The following is a 16822-nucleotide window of genomic DNA, read 5'->3' as shown; positions in this document are numbered from 1 at the left end:
AATCAAAGTCAGGTCCCCGATGCTGCGAGGCAGCAGTGCTACCCACTGAGCCACCATGCCATCCCAGGAGATTCGATTCTCAGCAGGTTTTCAGCCATTGTGTCTGTGCTGTCTGTTTCAGGGAATTCAGCTTTAATCCTGCAGATCCCCAAAAGTGCTGCGTAAGGCGACAGGGAACACCCCACCCATCAACTGAATGCAGATAAGCAGTTGTTGGCAAAGCAGATTAAGGACAGACAAGGAAGAGTCAGACACCCCAGATGGGACTTGAACCCAAACCCCTGGCTTAGGAGGCCAGTGCCTTATCCATTAGGCCACTGGAGCTGCACAGTTACATGCAGCATGGCAGACTTTAAATACTGCGCCCTGACCTCTCATTGTGTGTTTTTGTGGATTTTCTCCTCTCAATGCACTGTGAGGATCCAAGATGGTGGTGATCTCGGACGATGGTGTTGCAGAGCTCGGCACCACAGCACAAGCGCCCAATCCGTTCCATCGCGATATCCTAGGAGTCTGAAAATGTTGTGGAGTCCCAGGACATTGTGAAAAATCAACTTTCCTGCGTTTTCTTCGTCCAGAGATGTTGAAGACGGATGGGGCAGTGTCCGAGGCCAGGCCCCCGGCCCAGCCTGCAGGATCCTTGGGCTCGATTGCCTACCAGGCCCTGGCCAAATCTCGCGCGATCTTGGTTAAGCAGATAGAGGAGAAGCTGGCCCCGATCTCTATCGTGCTGCAGAAGCATGAACAGCAGCTGGGAGACCTGGAAAAGAGGACGGATGAGGTTGGACACAGAGGCACAGCGGTGGAAGCTGATACCGCTTCCTCTAAGGATAGGATCCAAGCATCGGAGGCTGAGGGCTGACCATACAGAGGTTTATAAAATCATGAGGAACATGAATAGGGTAAACAGCCAAGGTCTTTTCCCTGGGGTGTGGGAGTCCAGAACTAGAGGGCTTAGGTTTAGGGTGAGAGGGAAAAGATATAAAAGAGACCAAAGGGACAACATTTTCAGGCAGAAGGTGGTGTGTGTGTGTGGAATGAGCTGCCAGAGAAGTGGTCGAGGCTGGTACAATTACATCATTTCAAAGGCATCTGGATGGGTATACGTATAGGAAGTGTTTGGAGGGAGATGGGCCGGGTGCTGGCAGGTGGGACTAGATTGGGTCGGGATATCTGTTCGACCGAGGGTGTGTTTGTGTGCTGTACATCTCTATGACTCGATGACTGGAAGTGTCAGTCTGAGTCAATCCGTTGTCTAGCTACGGGCAAGGTGACTCCATTGGATGATGTGAACCCAGCTGATGACCCCTTTGGCCAAAGCTAGAGAACATTCTGGAAGATCAGGGAAAAGAAGGATATGAACACACACCTGGATGCCAGTCCCTTAGCGAAGCCTTGACTGCGATCTGCAGCAGAGCTCTGACCATGTGCTCCAAACTTGTTCATAAAAGCCCAGGGAGTGAGGGGGGCAAGCCATTCACCCCAGCAAGTCCACACTCAGCCTCTGATGAGCATCCCATCCAGGCCCAACCACTATCCTCTCAGCCTGCATTCCCCAAAGCCAATCCAGCGAACCTGCACATCTTTGGGCTGTGGGAGGAAAGCAAAGCACCCGCAGTAGCCCATGGAGAGAAGGTGCAAACTCGACACAAACAGAAAGCCAAGGGAGGAATCAAAGTCAGGTCCCCGATGCTGCGAGGCAGCAGTGCTACCCACTGAGCCCACCATGCCAGCCCCAGGAGATTCTCAGCAGGTTTTCAGCCATTGTGTCTGTGCTGTCTGTTTCAGGGAATTCAGCTTTAATCCTGCAGATCCCCAAAAGAGCTGCGTAAGGCGACAGGGAACACCCCACCCATCAACTGAATGCAGATAAGCAGTTGTTGGCAAAGCAGATTAAGGACAGACAAGGAAGAGTCAGACACCACAGATGGGATTTGAAACACACCCCTGGCTTAGGAGGCCAGTGCCTTATCCATTAGGCCACTGGAGCTGCACAGTTCCATGCAGCATGGCAGACTTTAAATACTGCGCCCTGACCTCTCATTGTGTGTTTTTGTGGATTTTCTCCTCTCAATGCACTGTGAGGATCCAAGATGGTGGTGATCTCGGACGATGGTGTTGCAGAGCTCGGCACCACAGCACAAGCGCCCAATCCGTTCCATCGCGATATCCTAGGAGTCTGAAAATGTTGTGGAGTCCCAGGACATTGTGAAAAATCAACTTTCCTGCGTTTTCTTCGTCCAGAGATGTTGAAGACGGATGGGGCAGTGTCCGAGGCCAGGCCCCCGGCCCAGCCTGCAGGATCCTTGGGCTCGATTGCCTACCAGGCCCTGGCCAAATCTCGCGCGATCTTGGTTAAGCAGATAGAGGAGAAGCTGGCCCCGATCTCTATCGTGCTGCAGAAGCATGAACAGCAGCTGGGAGACCTGGAAAAGAGGACGGATGAGGTTGGACACAGAGGCACAGCGGTGGAAGCTGATACCGCTTCCTCTAAGGATAGGATCCAAGCATCGGAGGCTGAGGGCTGACCATACAGAGGTTTATAAAATCATGAGGAACATGAATAGGGTAAACAGCCAAGGTCTTTTCCCTGGTGTGTGGGAGTCCAGAACTAGGGGCTTAGGTTTAGGGTGAGAGGGAAAAGATATAAAAGAGACCAAAGGGACATTTTCAGGCAGAAGGTGGTGTGTGTGTGTGGAATGAGCTGCCAGAGGAAGTGGTCGAGGCTGGTACAATTACATCATTTAAAGGCATCTGGATGGGTATACGTATAGGAAGAGTTTGGAGGGAGATGGGCGGGTGCTGGCAGGTGGGACTAGATTGGGTTGGATATCTGTTCGACCGAGGGTGTGTTTGTGTGCTGTACATCTCTATGACTCGATGACTGGAAGTGTCAGTCTGAGTCAATCCGTTGTCTAGCTACGGGCAAGGTGACTCCATTGGATGATGTGAACCCAGCTGATGACCCCTTTGGCCAAAGCTAGAGAACATTCTGGAAGATCAGGGAAAAGAAGGATATGAACACACACCTGGATGCCAGTCCCTTAGCGAAGCCTTGACTGCGATCTGCAGCAGAGCTCTGACCATGTGCTCCAAACTTGTTCATAAAAGCCCAGGGAGTGAGGGGGCAAGCCATTCACCCCAGCAAGTCCACACTCAGCCTCTGATGAGCATCCCATCCAGGCCCAACCACTATCCTCTCAGCCTGCATTCCCCAAAGCCAATCCAGCGAACCTGCACATCTTTGGGCTGTGGGAGGAAAGCAAAGCACCCGCAGTAGCCCATGGAGAGAAGGTGCAAACTCGACACAAACAGAAAGGGAGAGAAATCAAAGTCAGGTCCCCGATGCTGCGAGGCAGCAGTGCTACCCACTGAGCCACCATGCCATCTCCAGGAGATTCTCAGCAGGTTTCAGCCATTGTGTCTGTGCTGTCTGTTTCAGGGAATTCAGCTTTAATCCTGCAGATCCCCAAAAGTGCTGCGTAAGGCAGAGGGACACACCCCCCAATTGAATACAGATAAGCGGTTGTTGGCAAAGCAGATTAAGGACACACAAGGAAGAGTCAGACTCCCCCAGATGGCAACTTTAATTACTGGCCCCTGACCTCTCATTGTGTGTTTTTGTGGATTTTCTCCTCTCAATGCACTGTGAGGATGGATCAAGATGGTGGTGATCTCGGACGATGGTGTTGCAGAGCTCGGCACCACAGCACAAGCGCCCAATCCGTTCCATCGCGATATCCTAGGAGTCTGAAAATGTTGTGGAGTCCCAGGACATTGTGAAAAATCAACTTTCCTGCGTTTTCTTCGTCCAGAGATGTTGAAGACGGATGGGGCAGTGTCCGAGGCCAGGCCCCCGGCCTAGCCTGCAGGATCCTTGGGCTCGATTGCCTACCAGGCCTGGCCAAATCTCGCGCGATCTTGGTTAAGCAGATAGAGGAGAAGCTGGCCCGATCTCTATCGTGCTGCAGAAGCATGAACAGCAGCTGGGAGACCTGGAAAGAGGACGGATGAGGTTGGACACAGAGGCACAGCGGTGGAAGCTGATACGGCTTCCTCTAAGGATAGGATCCAAGCATCGGAGGCTGAGGGCTGACCATACAGAGGTTTTATAAAATCATGAGGAACATGAATAGGGTAAACAGCCAAGGTCTTTTCCCTGGTGTGTGGGAGTCCAGAACTAGAGGGCTTAGGTTTAGGGTGAGTGGGAAAAGATATAAAAGAGACCAAAGGGACAACATTTTCAGGCAGAAGGTGGTGTGTGTGTGTGTGGAATGAGCTGCCAGAGGAAGTGGTCGAGGCTGGTACAATTACATCATTTCAAAGGCATCTGGATGGGTATATGTATAGGAAGAGTTTGGAGGGAGATGGGCCGGGTGCTGGCAGGTGGGACTAGATTGGGTTGGGATATCTGTTCGACCGAGGGTGTGTTTGTGTGCTGTACATCTCTATGACTCGATGACTGGAAGTGTCAGTCTGAGTCAATCCGTTGTCTAGCTACGGGCAAGGTGACTCCATTGGATGATGTGAACCCAGCTGATGACCCTTTGGCCAAAGCTAGAGAACATTCTGGAAGATCAGGGAAAAGAAGGATATGAACACACACCTGGATGCCAGTCCCTTAGCGAAGCCTTGACTGCGATCTGCAGCAGAGCTCTGACCATGTGCTCCAAACTTGTTCATAAAAGCCCGAGAGTGAGGGGGGCAAGCCATTCACCCCAGCAAGTCCACACTCAGCCTCTGATGAGCATCCCATCCAGGCCCAACCACTATCCTCTCAGCCTGCATTCCCCAAAGCCAATCCAGCGAACCTGCACATCTTTGGGCTGTGGGAGGAAAGCAAAGCAACCGCAGTAGCCCATGGAGAGAAGGTGCAAACTCGACACAAACAGAAAGCCAAGGGAGGAATCAAAGTCAGGTCCCCGATGCTGCGAGGCAGCAGTGCTACCCACTGAGCCACCATGCCATCTCCAGGAGATTCTCAGCAGGTTTTCAGCCATTGTGACTGTGCTGTGTCTGTTTCAGGGAATTCAGCTTTAATCCTGCAGATCCCCAAAAGTGCTGCGTAAGGCGACAGGGAACACCCAACCAACTGAATCAGATAAGCAGTTGTTGGCAAAGCAGATTAAGGACAGACAAGGAAGAGTCAGACACCCCAGATGGGATTTGAACCCAGAACCCCTGGCTTAGGAAGCCAGTGCCTTATCCATTAGGCCACTGGGGCTGCACAGTTACATGCAGCATGGCAGACTTTAAATACTGCGCCCTGACCTCTCATTGTGTGTTTTTGTGGATTTTCTCCTCTCAATGCACTGTGAGGATCCAAGATGGTGGTGATCTCGGACGATGGTGTTGCAGAGCTCGGCACCACAGCACAAGCGCCCAATCCGTTCCATCGCGATATCCTAGGAGTCTGAAAATGTTGTGGAGTCCCAGGACATTGTGAAAAATCAACTTTCCTGCGTTTTCTTCGTCCAGAGATGTTGAAGACGGATGGGGCAGTGTCCGAGGCCAGGCCCCCGGCCCAGCCTGCAGGATCCTTGGGCTCGATTGCCTACCAGGCCCTGGCCAAATCTCGCGCGATCTTGGTTAAGCAGATAGAGGAGAAGCTGGCCCCGATCTCTATCGTGCTGCAGAAGCATGAACAGCAGCTGGGAGACCTGGAAAAGAGGACGGATGAGGTTGGACACAGAGGCACAGCGGTGGAAGCTGATACCGCTTCCTCTAAGGATAGGATCCAAGCATCGGAGGCTGAGGGCTGACCATACAGAGGTTTATAAAATCATGAGGAACATGAATAGGGTAAACAGCCAAGGTCTTTTCCTGGGTGTGTGGGAGTCCAGAACTAGAGGGCTTAGGTTTAGGGTGAGTGGGAAAAGATATAAAAGAGACCAAAGGGACAACATTTTCAGGCAGAAGGTGGTGTGTGTGTGTGTGGAATGAGCTGCCAGAGGAAGTGGTCGAGGCTGGTACAATTACATCATTTCAAAGGCATCTGATGGGTATACGTATATGTATAGGAGAGTTTGGAGGGAGATGGGCCGGGTGCTGGCAGGTGGGACTAGATTGGGTTGGGATATCTGTTCGACGAGGGTGTGTTTGTGTGCTGTACATCTCTATGACTCGATGACTGGAAGTGTCAGTCTGAGTCAATCCGTTGTCTAGCTACGGGCAAGGTGACTCCATTGGATGATGTGAACCCAGCTGATGACCCCTTTGGCCAAAGCTAGAGAACATTCTGGAAGATCAGGGAAAAGAAGGATATGAACACACACCTGGATGCCAGTCCCTTAGCGAAGCCTTGACTGCGATCTGCAGCAGAGCTCTGACCATGTGCTCCAAACTTGTTCATAAAAGCCCAGAGTGAGGGGGGCAAGCCATTCACCCCAGCAAGTCCACACTCAGCCTCTGATGAGCATCCCATCCAGGCCCAACCACTATCCTCTCAGCCTGCATTCCCCAAAGCCAATCCAGCGAACCTGCACATCTTTGGGCTGTGGAGGAAAGCAAAGCACCCGCAGTAGCCCATGGAGAGAAGGTGCAAACTCGACACAAACAGAAAGCCAAGGGAGGAATCAAAGTCAGGTCCCCGATGCTGCGAGGCAGCAGTGCTACCCACTGAGCCACCATGCCAGCCCCAGGAGATTCTCAGCAGGTTTTCAGCCATTGTGTCTGTGCTGTCTGTTTCAGGGAATTCAGCTTTAATCCTGCAGATCCCCAAAAGAGCTGCGTAAGGCGAGAGGGAACACCCCACCAACTGAATGCAGATAAGCAGTTGTTGGCAAAGCAGATTAAGGACAGACAAGGAAGAGTCAGACACCCCAGATGGGACTTGAACCCACAACCCCTGGCTTAGGAAGCCAGTGCCTTATCCATTAGGCCACTGGAGCTGCACAGTTACATGCAGCATGGCAGACTTTAAATACTGCGCCCTGACCTCTCATTGTGTGTTTTTGTGGATTTTCTCCTCTCAATGCACTGTGAGGATCCAAGATGGTGGTGATCTCGGACGATGGTGTTGCAGAGCTCGGCACCACAGCACAAGCGCCCAATCCGTTCCATCGCGATATCCTAGGAGTCTGAAAATGTTGTGGAGTCCCAGGACATTGTGAAAAATCAACTTTCCTGCGTTTTCTTCGTCCAGAGATGTTGAAGACGGATGGGGCAGTGTCCGAGGCCAGGCCCCGGCCAGCCTGCAGGATCCTTGGGCTCGATTGCCTACCAGGCCCTGGCCAAATCTCGCGCGATCTTGGTTAAGCAGATAGAGGAGAAGCTGGCCCCGATCTCTATCGTGCTGCAGAAGCATGAACAGCAGCTGGGAGACCTGGAAAAGAGGACGGATGAGGTTGGACACAGAGGCACAGCGGTGGAAGCTGATACCGCTTCCTCTAAGGATAGGATCCAAGCATCGGAGGCTGAGGGCTGACCATACAGAGGTTTATAAAATCATGAGGAACATGAATAGGGTAAACAGCCAAGGTCTTTTCCCTGGTGTGTGGGAGTCCAGAACTAGAGGGCTTAGGTTTAGGGTGAGTGGGAAAAGATATAAAAGAGACCAAAGGGACAACATTTTCAGGCAGAAGGTGGTGTGTGTGTGTGTGGAATGAGCTGCCAGAGGAAGTGGTCGAGGCTGGTACAATTACATCATTTCAAAGGCATCTGGATGGGTATACGTATAGGAGAAGTTTGGAGGGAGATGGGCCGGGTGCTGGCAGGTGGGACTAGATTGGGTTGGGATATCTGTTCGACCGAGGGTGTGTTTGTGTGCTGTACATCTCTATGACTCGATGACTGGAAGTGTCAGTCTGAGTCAATCCGTTGTCTAGCTACGGGCAAGGTGACTCCATTGGATGATGTGAACCCAGCTGATGACCCCTTTGGCCAAAGCTAGAGAACATTCTGGAAGATCAGGGAAAAGAAGGATATGAACACACACCTGGATGCCAGTCCCTTAGCGAAGCCTTGACTGCGATCTGCAGCAGAGCTCTGACCATGTGCTCCAAACTTGTTCATAAAAGCCCAGGGAGTGAGGGGGGCAAGCCATTCACCCCAGCAAGTCCACACTCAGCCTCTGATGAGCATCCCATCCAGGCCCAACCACTATCCTCTCAGCCTGCATTCCCCAAAGCCAATCCAGCGAACTTGCACATCTTTGGGCTGTGGGAGGAAAGCAAAGCACCCGCAGTAGCCCATGGAGAGAAGGTGCAAACTCGACACAAACAGAAAGCCAAGGGAGGAATCAAAGTCAGGTCCCCGATGCTGCGAGGCAGCAGTGCTACCCACTGAGCCACCATGCCAGCCCCAGGAGATTCTCAGCAGGTTTTCAGCCATTGTGTCTGTGCTGTCTCTTTCAGGGAATTCAGCTTTAATCCTGCAGATCCCAAAAGTGCTGCGTAAGGCGAGAGGAACACCCCACCAACTGAATCCAGATAAGCAGTTGTTGGCAAAGCAGATTAAGGACAGACAAGGAAGAGTCAGACACCCAGATGGGATTTGAACCCAGAACCCCTGGCTTAGGAGCCAGTGCCTTATCCATTAGGCCACTGGGGCTGCACAGTTACATGCAGCATGGCAGACTTTAAATACTGCGCCCTGACCTCTCATTGTGTGTTTTTGTGGATTTTCTCCTCTCAATGCACTGTGAGGATCCAAGATGGTGGTGATCTCGGACGATGGTGTTGCAGAGCTCGGCACCACAGCACAAGCGCCCAATCCGTTCCATCGCGATATCCTAGGAGTCTGAAAATGTTGTGGAGTCCCAGGACATTGTGAAAAATCAACTTTCCTGCGTTTTCCTTCGTCCAGAGATGTTGAAGACGGATGGGGCAGTGTCCGAGGCCAGGCCCCCGGCCCAGCCTGCAGGATCCTTGGGCTCGATTGCCTACCAGGCCCTGGCCAAATCTCGCGCGATCTTGGTTAAGCAGATAGAGGAGAAGCTGGCCCCGATCTCTATCGTGCTGCAGAAGCATGAACAGCAGCTGGGAGACCTGGAAAAGAGGACGGATGAGGTTGGACACAGAGGCACAGCGGTGGAAGCTGATACCGCTTCCTCTAAGGATAGGATCCAAGCATCGGAGGCTGAGGGCTGACCATACAGAGGTTTATAAAATCATGAGGAACATGAATAGGGTAAACAGCCAAGGTCTTTTCCCTGGGGTGTGGGAGTCCAGAACTAGAGGGCTTAGGTTTAGGGTGAGAGGGAAAAGATATAAAAGAGACCAAAGGGACAACATTTTCAGGCAGAAGGTGGTGTGTGTGTGTGTGAATGAGCTGCCAGAGGAAGTGGTCGAGGCTGGTACAATTACATCATTTCAAAGGCATCTGGATGGGTATACGTATAGGAAGAGTTTGGAGGGAGATGGGCCGGGTGCTGGCAGGTGGGACTAGATTGGGTCGGGATATCTGTTCGACCGAGGGTGTGTTTGTGTGCTGTACATCTCTATGACTCGATGACTGGAAGTGTCAGTCTGAGTCAATCCGTTGTCTAGCTACGGGCAAGGTGACTCCATTGGATGATGTGAACCCAGCTGATGACCCCTTTGGCCAAAGCTAGAGAACATTCTGGAAGATCAGGGAAAAGAAGGATATGAACACACACCTGGATGCCAGTCCCTTAGCGAAGCCTTGACTGCGATCTGCAGCAGAGCTCTGACCATGTGCTCCAAACTTGTTGATAAAAGCCCGAGAGTGAGGGGGGCAAGCCATTCACCCCAGCAAGTCCACACTCAGCCTCTGATGAGCATCCCATCCAGGCCCAACCACTATCCTCTCAGCCTGCATTCCCCAAAGCCAATCCAGCGAACCTGCACATCTTTGGGCTGTGGGAGGAAAGCAAAGCACCCGCAGTAGCCCATGGAGAGAAGGTGCAAACTCGACACAAACAGAAAGCCAAGGGAGGAATCAAAGTCAGGTCCCCGATGCTGCGAGGCAGCAGTGCTACCCACTGAGCCACCATGCCAGCCCCAGGAGATTCTCAGCAGGTTTTCAGCCATTGTGTCTGTGCTGTCTGTTTCAGGGAATTCAGCTTTAATCCTGCAGATCCCCAAAAGTGCTGCGTAAGGCGACAGGGAACACCCCACCAACTGAATGCAGATAAGCAGTTGTTGGCAAAGCAGATTAAGGACAGACAAGGAAGAGTCAGACACCCAGATGGGATTTGAACCCAGAACCCCTGGCTTAGGAGCCAGTGCCTTATCCATTAGGCCACTGGAGCTGCACAGTTCATGCAGCATGGCAGACTTTAAATACTGCGCCCTGACCTCTCATTGTGTGTTTTTGTGGATTTTCTCCTCTCAATGCACTGTGAGGATCCAAGATGGTGGTGATCTCGGACGATGGTGTTGCAGAGCTCGGCACCACAGCACAAGCGCCCAATCCGTTCCATCGCGATATCCTAGGAGTCTGAAAATGTTGTGGAGTCCCAGGACATTGTGAAAAATCAACTTTCCTGCGTTTTCCTTCGTCCAGAGATGTTGAAGACGGATGGGGCAGTGTCCGAGGCCAGGCCCCCGGCCCAGCCTGCAGGATCCTTGGGCTCGATTGCCTACCAGGCCCTGGCCAAATCTCGCGCGATCTTGGTTAAGCAGATAGAGGAGAAGCTGGCCCCGATCTCTATCGTGCTGCAGAAGCATGAACAGCAGCTGGGAGACCTGGAAAAGAGGACGGATGAGGTTGGACACAGAGGCACAGCGGTGGAAGCTGATACCGCTTCCTCTAAGGATAGGATCCAAGCATCGGAGGCTGAGGGCTGACCATACAGAGGTTTATAAAATCATGAGGAACATGAATAGGGTAAACAGCCAAGGTCTTTTCCCTGGGGTGTGGGAGTCCAGAACTAGAGGGCTTAGGTTTAGGGTGAGTGGGAAAAGATATAAAAGAGACCAAAGGGACAACATTTTCAGGCAGAAGGTGGTGTGTGTGTGTGTGGAATGAGCTGCCAGAGGAAGTGGTCGAGGCTGGTACAATTACATCATTTCAAAGGCATCTGGATGGGTATACGTATAGGAAGAGTTTGGAGGGAGATGGGCCGGGTGCTGGCAGGTGGGACTAGATTGGGTTGGGATATCTGTTCGACCGAGGGTGTGTTTGTGTGCTGTACATCTCTATGACTCGATGACTGGAAGTGTCAGTCTGAGTCAATCCGTTGTCTAGCTACGGGCAAGGTGACTCCATTGGATGATGTGAACCCAGCTGATGACCCCTTTGGCCAAAGCTAGAGAACATTCTGGAAGATCAGGGAAAAGAAGGATATGAACACACACCTGGATGCCAGTCCCTTAGCGAAGCCTTGACTGCGATCTGCAGCAGAGCTCTGACCATGTGCTCCAAACTTGTTGATAAAAGCCCGGGAGTGAGGGGGGCAAGCCATTCACCCCAGCAAGTCCACACTCAGCCTCTGATGAGCATCCCATCCAGGCCCAACCACTATCCTCTCAGCCTGCATTCCCCAAAGCCAATCCAGCGAACCTGCACATCTTTGGGCTGTGGGAGGAAAGCAAAGCACCCGCAGTAGCCCATGGAGAGAAGGTGCAAACTCGACACAAACAGAAAGCCAAGGGAGGAATCAAAGTCAGGTCCCCGATGCTGCGAGGCAGCAGTGCTACCCACTGAGCCACCATGCCAGCCCCAGGAGATTCTCAGCAGGTTTTCAGCCATTGTGTCTGTGCTGTCTGTTTCAGGGAATTCAGCTTTAATCCTGCAGATCCCCAAAAGAGCTGCGTAAGGCGAGAGGGAACACCCTACCAACTGAATGCAGATAAGCAGTTGTTGGCAAAGCAGATTAAGGACAGACAAGGAAGAGTCAGACACCCAGATGGGATTTGAACCCAGAACCCCTGGCTTAGGAGGCCAGTGCCTTATCCATTAGGCCACTGGGGCTGCACAGTTACATGCAGCATGGCAGACTTTAAATACTGCGCCCTGACCTCTCATTGTGTGTTTTTGTGGATTTTCTCCTCTCAATGCACTGTGAGGATCCAAGATGGTGGTGATCTCGGACGATGGTGTTGCAGAGCTCGGCACCACAGCACAAGCGCCCAATCCGTTCCATCGCGATATCCTAGGAGTCTGAAAATGTTGTGGAGTCCCAGGACATTGTGAAAAATCAACTTTCCTGCGTTTTCCTTCGTCCAGAGATGTTGAAGACGGATGGGGCAGTGTCCGAGGCCAGGCCCCCGGCCCAGCCTGCAGGATCCTTGGGCTCGATTGCCTACCAGGCCCTGGCCAAATCTCGCGCGATCTTGGTTAAGCAGATAGAGGAGAAGCTGGCCCCGATCTCTATCGTGCTGCAGAAGCATGAACAGCAGCTGGGAGACCTGGAAAAGAGGACGGATGAGGTTGGACACAGAGGCACAGCGGTGGAAGCTGATACCGCTTCCTCTAAGGATAGGATCCAAGCATCGGAGGCTGAGGGCTGACCATACAGAGGTTTATAAAATCATGAGGAACATGAATAGGGTAAACAGCCAAGGTCTTTTCCCTGGTGTGTGGGAGTCCAGAACTAGAGGGCTTAGGTTTAGGGTGAGAGGGAAAAGATATAAAAGAGACCAAAGGGACAACATTTTCAGGCAGAAGGTGGTGTGTGTGTGTGTGGAATGAGCTGCCAGAGGAAGTGGTCGAGGCTGGTACAATTACATCATTTCAAAGGCATCTGGATGGGTATATGTATAGAGGAGAGTTTGGAGGGAGATGGGCCGGGTGCTGGCAGGTGGGACTAGATTGGGTCGGGATATCTGTTCGACCGAGGGTGTGTTTGTGTGCTGTACATCTCTATGACTCGATGACTGGAAGTGTCAGTCTGAGTCAATCCGTTGTCTAGCTACGGGCAAGGTGACTCCATTGGATGATGTGAACCCAGCTGATGCCCTTTGGCCAAAGCTAGAGAACATTCTGGAAGATCAGGGAAAAGAAGGATATGAACACACACCTGGATGCCAGTCCCTTAGCGAAGCCTTGACTGCGATCTGCAGCAGAGCTCTGACCATGTGCTCCAAACTTGTTGATAAAAGCCAGGGAGTGAGGGGGGCAAGCCATTCACCCCAGCAAGTCCACACTCAGCCTCTGATGAGCATCCCATCCAGGCCCAACCACTATCCTCTCAGCCTGCATTCCCCAAAGCCAATCCAGCGAACCTGCACATCTTTGGGCTGTGGGAGGAAAGCAAAGCACCCGCAGTAGCCCATGGAGAGAAGGTGCAAACTCGACACAAACAGAAAGCCAAGGGAGGAATCAAAGTCAGGTCCCCGATGCTGCGAGGCAGCAGTGCTACCCACTGAGCCACCATGCCAGCCCCAGGAGATTCTCAGCAGGTTTTCAGCCATTGTGTCTGTGCTGTCTGTTTCAGGGAATTCAGCTTTAATCCTGCAGATCCCCAAAAGTGCTGCGTAAGGCGAGAGGGAACACCCCACCAACTGAATCACAGTTAAGCGGTTGTTGGCAAAGCAGATTAAGGACACACAAGGAAGAGTCAGACACCCCAGCATGGGACTTTAAATACTGCGCCCTGACCTCTCATTGTGTGTTTTTGTGGATTTTCTCCTCTCAATGCACTGTGAGGATCCAAGATGGTGGTGATCTCGGACGATGGTGTTGCAGAGCTCGGCACCACAGCACAAGCGCCCAATCCGTTCCATCGCGATATCCTAGGAGTCTGAAAATGTTGTGGAGTCCCAGGACATTGTGAAAAATCAACTTTCCTGCGTTTCCTTCGTCCAGAGATGTTGAAGACGGATGGGGGCAGTGTCCGAGGCCAGGCCCCGGCCAGCCTGCAGGATCCTTGGGCTCGATTGCCTACCAGGCCCTGGCCAAATCTCGCGCGATCTTGGTTAAGCAGATAGAGGAGAAGCTGGCCCCGATCTCTATCGTGCTGCAGAAGCATGAACAGCAGCTGGGAGACCTGGAAAAGAGGACGGATGAGGTTGGACACAGAGGCACAGCGGTGGAAGCTGATACCGCTTCCTCTAAGGATAGGATCCAAGCATCGGAGGCTGAGGGCTGACCATACAGAGGTTTATAAAATCATGAGGAACATGAATAGGGTAAACAGCCAAGGTCTTTTCCCTGGGGTGTGGGAGTCCAGAACTAGAGGGCTTAGGTTTAGGGTGAGAGGGAAAAGATATAAAAGAGACCAAAGGGACAACATTTTCAGGCAGAAGGTGGTGTGTGTGTGTGGGAATGAGCTGCCAGAGGAAGTGGTCGAGGCTGGTACAATTACATCATTTCAAAGGCATCTGGATGGGTATACGTATAGGAAGAGTTTGGAGGGAGATGGGCCGGGTGCTGGCAGGTGGGACTAGATTGGGTCGGGATATCTGTTCGACCGAGGGTGTGTTTGTGTGCTGTACATCTCTATGACTCGATGACTGGAAGTGTCAGTCTGAGTCAATCCGTTGTCTAGCTACGGGCAAGGTGACTCCATTGGATGATGTGAACCCAGCTGATGACCCCTTTGGCCAAAGCTAGAGAACATTCTGGAAGATCAGGGAAAAGAAGGATATGAACACACACCTGGATGCCAGTCCCTTAGCGAAGCCTTGACTGCGATCTGCAGCAGAGCTCTGACCATGTGCTCCAAACTTGTTCATAAAAGCCGAGAGTGAGGGGGGCAAGCCATTCACCCCAGCAAGTCCACACTCAGCCTCTGATGAGCATCCCATCCAGGCCCAACCACTATCCTCTCAGCCTGCATTCCCCAAAGCCAATCCAGCGAACCTGCACATCTTTGGGCTGTGGGAGGAAAGCAAAGCACCCGCAGTAGCCCATGGAGAGAAGGTGCAAACTCGACACAAACAGAAAGCCAAGGGAGGAATCAAAGTCAGGTCCCCGATGCTGCGAGGCAGCAGTGCTACCCACTGAGCCACCATGCCAGCCCCAGGAGATTCTCAGCAGGTTTTCAGCCATTGTGTCTGTGCTGTCTGTTTCAGGGAATTCAGCTTTAATCCTGCAGATCCCCAAAAGAGCTGCGTAAGGCGACAGGGAACACCCACACCCATCAACTGAATGCAGATAAGCAGTTGTTGGCAAAGCAGATTAAGGACAGACAAGGAAGAGTCAGACACCCCAGATGGGATTTGAACCCAGAACCCCTGGCTTAGGAGGCCAGTGCCTTATCCATTAGGCCACTGGAGCTGCACAGTTCCATGCAGCATGGCAGACTTTAAATACTGCGCCCTGACCTCTCATTGTGTGTTTTTGTGGATTTTCTCCTCTCAATGCACTGTGAGGATCCAAGATGGTGGTGATCTCGGACGATGGTGTTGCAGAGCTCGGCACCACAGCACAAGCGCCCAATCCGTTCCATCGCGATATCCTAGGAGTCTGAAAATGTTGTGGAGTCCCAGGACATTGTGAAAAATCAACTTTCCTGCGTTTCCTTCGTCCAGAGATGTTGAAGACGGATGGGGCAGTGTCCGAGGCCAGGCCCCGGCCCAGCCTGCAGGATCCTTGGGCTCGATTGCCTACCAGGCCCTGGCCAAATCTCGCGCGATCTTGGTTAAGCAGATAGAGGAGAAGCTGGCCCCGATCTCTATCGTGCTGCAGAAGCATGAACAGCAGCTGGGAGACCTGGAAAAGAGGACGGATGAGGTTGGACACAGAGGCACAGCGGTGGAAGCTGATACCGCTTCCTCTAAGGATAGGATCCAAGCATCGGAGGCTGAGGGCTGACCATACAGAGGTTTATAAAATCATGAGGAACATGAATAGGGTAAACAGCCAAGGTCTTTTCCCTGGGGTGTGGGAGTCCAGAACTAGAGGGCTTAGGTTTAGGGTGAGAGGGAAAAGATATAAAAGAGACCAAAGGGACAACATTTTCAGGCAGAAGGTGGTGTGTGTGTGTGGAATGAGCTGCCAGAGGAAGTGGTCGAGGCTGGTACAATTACATCATTTCAAAGGCATCTGGATGGGTATACGTATAGGAAGAGTTTGGAGGGAGATGGGCCGGGTGCTGGCAGGTGGGACTAGATTGGGTCGGGATATCTGTTCGACCGAGGGTGTGTTTGTGTGCTGTACATCTCTATGACTCGATGACTGGAAGTGTCAGTCTGAGTCAATCCGTTGTCTAGCTACGGGCAAGGTGACTCCATTGGATGATGTGAACCCAGCTGATGACCCCTTTGGCCAAAGCTAGAGAACATTCTGGAAGATCAGGGAAAAGAAGGATATGAACACACACCTGGATGCCAGTCCCTTAGCGAAGCCTTGACTGCGATCTGCAGCAGAGCTCTGACCATGTGCTCCAAACTTGTTGATAAAAGCCCGAGAGTGAGGGGGGCAAGCCATTCACCCCAGCAAGTCCACACTCAGCCTCTGATGAGCATCCCATCCAGGCCCAACCACTATCCTCTCAGCCTGCATTCCCCAAAGCCAATCCAGCGAACCTGCACATCTTTGGGCTGTGGGAGGAAAGCAAAGCACCCGCAGTAGCCCATGGAGAGAAGGTGCAAACTCGACACAAACAGAAAGCCAAGGGAGGAATCAAAGTCAGGTCCCCGATGCTGCGAGGCAGCAGTGCTACCCACTGAGCCACCATGCCAGCCCCAGGAGATTCTCAGCAGGTTTTCAGCCATTGTGTCTGTGCTGTCTGTTTCAGGGAATTCAGCTTTAATCCTGCAGATCCCCAAAAGAGCTGCGTAAGGCGACACCTCACCCTATCAACTGAATGCAGATAAGCAGTTGTTGGCAAAGCAGATTAAGGACAGACAAGGAAGAGTCAGACACCCCAGATGGGATTTGAACCCAGAACCCCTGGCTTAGGAGGCCAGTGCCTTATCCATTAGGCCACTGGAGCTGCACAGTTCCATGCAGCATGGCAGACTTTAAATAC

The 16822-nt window shown here is 52.2% G+C and overlaps 4 non-coding genes across 4 annotated transcripts; all 4 read right to left on the bottom strand.

The window, feature by feature from the left end:
* Positions 1-5151: 5151 nt before the first annotated feature.
* Positions 5152-5224, bottom strand: trnar-ccu (transfer RNA arginine (anticodon CCU)). Its single transcript has one exon. It is a non-coding gene; the product is annotated as a tRNA-Arg (tRNA).
* Positions 5225-6817: 1593 nt separating this feature from the next.
* On the bottom strand, positions 6818-6890 carry trnar-ccu (transfer RNA arginine (anticodon CCU)). The gene has a single exon. It is a non-coding gene; the product is annotated as a tRNA-Arg (tRNA).
* An 8163-nt stretch (positions 6891-15053) lies between these two features.
* On the bottom strand, positions 15054-15126 carry trnar-ccu (transfer RNA arginine (anticodon CCU)). Its single transcript has one exon. It is a non-coding gene; the product is annotated as a tRNA-Arg (tRNA).
* Positions 15127-16713: 1587 nt separating this feature from the next.
* On the bottom strand, positions 16714-16786 carry trnar-ccu (transfer RNA arginine (anticodon CCU)). Its single transcript has one exon. It is a non-coding gene; the product is annotated as a tRNA-Arg (tRNA).
* Between the last annotated feature and the right edge of the window lie 36 nt (positions 16787-16822).

Source organism: Hemiscyllium ocellatum, unplaced genomic scaffold, assembly GCF_020745735.1.
Source record: "Hemiscyllium ocellatum isolate sHemOce1 unplaced genomic scaffold, sHemOce1.pat.X.cur. scaffold_2309_pat_ctg1, whole genome shotgun sequence".
Taxonomy (NCBI): Eukaryota; Metazoa; Chordata; class Chondrichthyes; order Orectolobiformes; family Hemiscylliidae; genus Hemiscyllium; species Hemiscyllium ocellatum.
Note: the sequence above shows the minus strand (reverse complement) of the source record. Positions and strands in the feature narration are given on the sequence as shown.